Here is a 3,907-nt window from a genome sequence, read left to right as displayed (position 1 = left end):
CTACATAATTTTCGAAAAAAAACACAAAAAAATTATAAAATCATAAAATCCAAAAATATTTCTTGTTTGAGTCTAGAGTCTCATCTTAAGTTAGTGTCAATTGCATGTTTCTGTTCTTATTGCATTCATGCAGTGTCTTCATTATCTTCAGTGTTCTTGATGATTTCCTTGTTTTGATCCTTGAATTCTCTTGATTGAGTGTTTTGTGTTTTTCATATGCATTCTCATTTTGTTAGTGTCAGTAGTATACAAACTGCTAAGTTTGGTGTCTTGCATGCATGTTATTTGATTCTAGTTGCATTTTGATTATTTCTATTATTAAAAATCCAAAAATATTTTAATTTGTGTCTTTTCAAGTCAATAATACAGAGAATTGAAGATTCAGAACATACTGCAGAGGAATCACAGAAAAAGCTGGGCATTCAAAAATGCCCAGTGAAGAAGATAGACTGGCGTTAAACGCCAGCCAGGGTGCCTGCTGGGCGTTTTAACGCCAAAAGGGTAGTAGTTTGGGCGTTAAACGCAGAATGTGCACCATTCTGGGCGTTTAACGCCAGGATGGCACAAGGGGAAAGATTTTGTTTTCAAATCAATTTTTTTCAAGTTTTCAAGTTTTTCAAATCAAATCTTTTTCAAATCATATTTTCAATCAAATGTTTTCAAAATCAATTTCTTTCCTTTTTCAAAGATACTTACTAACAATTAATGATTTGATTGAACATTTCAAGTATGTTGCCTTTCTATTGAGAAAGGTTTAATGTGAATCATATCTTTTCTTGTTAGGCAAGTCATTAATTTTTAAAATCAAATCTTTTTAAAATTGTTTTCAAATCATACTTCTCAATCACATTTTTTCTAATCAATCATATCTTCTCAATCACATCTTTTTTTCAAATAAGTTTTCAATCAAATCTTTTTAATTTCTAATTTCAAAATCTTTTTCAAAAATCAATTGATTCTTTTTCTATTCTTAGTTTTTTGAGAATCAATTAGTGTTTTTCAAAATATTTTCAAATCTTTTACCAAATTTCGAAAATTACTTCCCTTTTCTCACATCCTTCTAATTATGGACTAACACTATCCTTAATGCAAAATTCGAACTCCATCTTTGATAAGTTCGAATTTTCTACCTCTGTCTTCCATTTTTCTTCCTCTGACACCTCAAGGAATCTCTATACTGTGACATAGAGGATTCCACATTTTCTTGTTCTTCTCTTTCATATGAGCAGGAACAAAGACAAAGGCATTCTTGTTGAAGCTGACCCTGAACCTGAAAGGACCTTGAAGCGAAAGCTAAGAGAAGCTAAGGCACAACTCTTTATTGAGGCCTAACCGAATTCTTCAAAGAAGAAGAAACACATGACAGCCGAAAACAACAACAATGCCAACAATGCAAGGAAGGTGCTGGGTGACTTTACTGCACCTACTCCCGACTTCTATGGGAGAAGCATCTATCCCTACCATTGGAGCAAACAAACTTTGAGCTTAAGCCTCAATTAGTTTCTCTATGCAACAGAATTGCAAGTTCCATGGACTTCCAATGGAAGATCCTCATCAGTTTTTAGCTGAATTCTTGCAAATCTGTGACACAGTCAAGACTAATGGGGTTGACCCTGAGGTCTGTAGACTGATGCTATTCCCTTTTGATGTAAGAGACAGAGCTAGGATATGGTTGGACTCTCAACCTAAAGAAAGCCTGGACTCTTGGGAAAAGCTAGTCAATGCCTTCTTGGCAAAGTTCTTTCCACCTCAAAGATGGAGTAAGCTTAGAGTGGAAGTCCAAACCTTCAGACAGAAGGATGGAGAATCCCTCTATGAAGCTTGGGAAAGATACAAACAATTGATCAGAAAGTGTCCATCTGACATGCTTTCTGAATGAAGCATCATAGGTATTTTCTATGATGGTCTCTCTGAACTATCCAAGATGTCTTTGAATGGCTCTGCTGGAGGATCTCTTCATCTGAAGAAGACGCCTACAGAGGCTCAAGAGCTCATTGAAATGGTTGCAAATAACCAATTCATGTATACTTCTGAAAGGAATCCTGTGAACAATGGGACTAATCAGAAGAAAGGAGTTCTTGAGATTGACACTCTGAACGCCATTTTGGCTCAGAACAAGATATTGACTCAACAAGTCAATTTGATTTCTCAAAGTCTGTCTGGAATGCAAAATGCACCAAGCAGTACTAAGGATACTTCATCTGAAGAAGAAGCTTATGATCCTGAGAACCCTTCAATGGAAGAGGTGAATTACCTAGGAGAACCCTATGGAAACACCTATAATTCTTCATGGGAAAATCACCCAAATCTCTCATGGAAGAATCAAGAGAGACCTCAACAAGGTTTCAATAATAATGGTGGAAGAAACAGGTTTAACAATGGCAAACCTTTTCCATCATCTTCTCAGCAACAGACAGAGAATCCTAAGCAGAACCCCTCTGACTTAGCAACCATGGTCTCTGATTTGATCAAAACCACTCAAAGTTTCATGACTGAAACAAGATCCTCCATTAGAAATTTGGAGGCACAAGTGGGACAGCTGAGTAAGAAAATTACTAAACTCCCTCCAAGTACTCTTCCAAGCAATACAGAAGAAAATCCAAAAGGAGAGTGCAAAGCCATAAACATGGCCGAATCTGGAGAGGAAAGAGAGGAAGTGGACGCCACTGAGGAAAGCCTCAATGGGCGTGCACTGACCTCCAATGTGTTCCCCAAAGAGGAACCATGGGAATCTGAGGCTCAAAATGAGACCATAGAGATTCCATTGGACTTACTTCTGCCTTTCATGAGCTCTGATGAGTATTCTTCCTCTGAAGAGGATGAGTATGTCACTGAAGAGCAAGTTGCTAAATACCTTGGAGCAATCATGAAGCTAAATGACAAGTTATTTGGAAATGAGACTTGGGAGAACAAACCTCCTTTGCTCACCAAAGAACTGGATGACTTGTCTAGGCAGAAATTACCTCAAAAGAAACAAGATCCTGGGAAGTTTTCCATACCTTGTACCATAGGCACCATAACATTCAAGAAGGCTCTGTGTGACTTAGGGTCAAGTGTAAACCTCATGCCTCTCTCTGTAATAGAGAAGCTAGGGATCTTTGAGGTACAAGCTGCAAGAATCTCATTAGAGATGGCAGACAGCTCAAGAAAACAAGCTTATGGACTTGTAGAGAATGTTTTGGTTAAGATTGAAGACCATTACATCCCTACTGATTTCATAGTCCTAGAGACTGGGAAGTGCATGGATGAATCTATCATCCTTGGCAGACCCTTCCTAGCCACAGCAAAGGCTGTGATTGATGATGGAGGTGAATTGATCATTCAAGTGAATGAAGAATCCTTTGTGTTAAGGCTCAAGGATATCCCTTTGTCACCATGGAGAGGAAGCATGAAGAGCTTCTCTCAAATCAGAGTCAAACAGAGCCCCCACAGTCAACTCTAAGTTTGGTGTTGGGAGGCCACAACCAAACTCTAAGTTTGGTGTGAACCCCCACATTCAAACTCTAAGTTTGGTGTTGGGAGGTCCCAACATTTGCTCTGAGTATCTGTGAGGCTCCATGAGAGCCCTCTGTCAAGCTACTGACATTAAAGAAGCGCTTGTTGGGAGGCAACCCAATGTTATATTTTATCCATTTTCTTTTGTTATTTTACTTTATTTTGTAGGTTGATGATCATGAGAAGTCACAAAATCAATTGAAAAAGCAAAAACAGAATGAAAAACAGGAAGAAAAACAGCACACCCTGGAGGAAGAACCCACTGGCGTTTAAACGCCAGTGAGGCTAGCAGTTGGGCGTTTAACGCCCAGTCTGGCACCATTCTGGGCGTTTAACGCCAGAAAGGGGCACCAGACTGGCGTTAAACGCCAGAAAAGGGCAAGAACCTGGCGTTAAACGCCAGAAAGGGGCA

General features: G+C 38.8%; 1 non-coding gene across 1 annotated transcript; it reads right to left on the bottom strand.

Annotated features, from left to right (window-relative positions):
• Positions 1 to 1,762: 1,762 nt before the first annotated feature.
• Positions 1,763 to 1,866, bottom strand: LOC130978309 (small nucleolar RNA R71). Its single transcript, XR_009085960.1, has one exon. It is a non-coding gene; the product is annotated as a small nucleolar RNA R71 (small nucleolar RNA).
• Positions 1,867 to 3,907: the final 2,041 nt, after the last annotated feature.

Source organism: Arachis stenosperma, chromosome 4, assembly GCF_014773155.1.
Source record: "Arachis stenosperma cultivar V10309 chromosome 4, arast.V10309.gnm1.PFL2, whole genome shotgun sequence".
Taxonomy (NCBI): Eukaryota; Viridiplantae; Streptophyta; class Magnoliopsida; order Fabales; family Fabaceae; genus Arachis; species Arachis stenosperma.
Note: the sequence above shows the minus strand (reverse complement) of the source record. Positions and strands in the feature narration are given on the sequence as shown.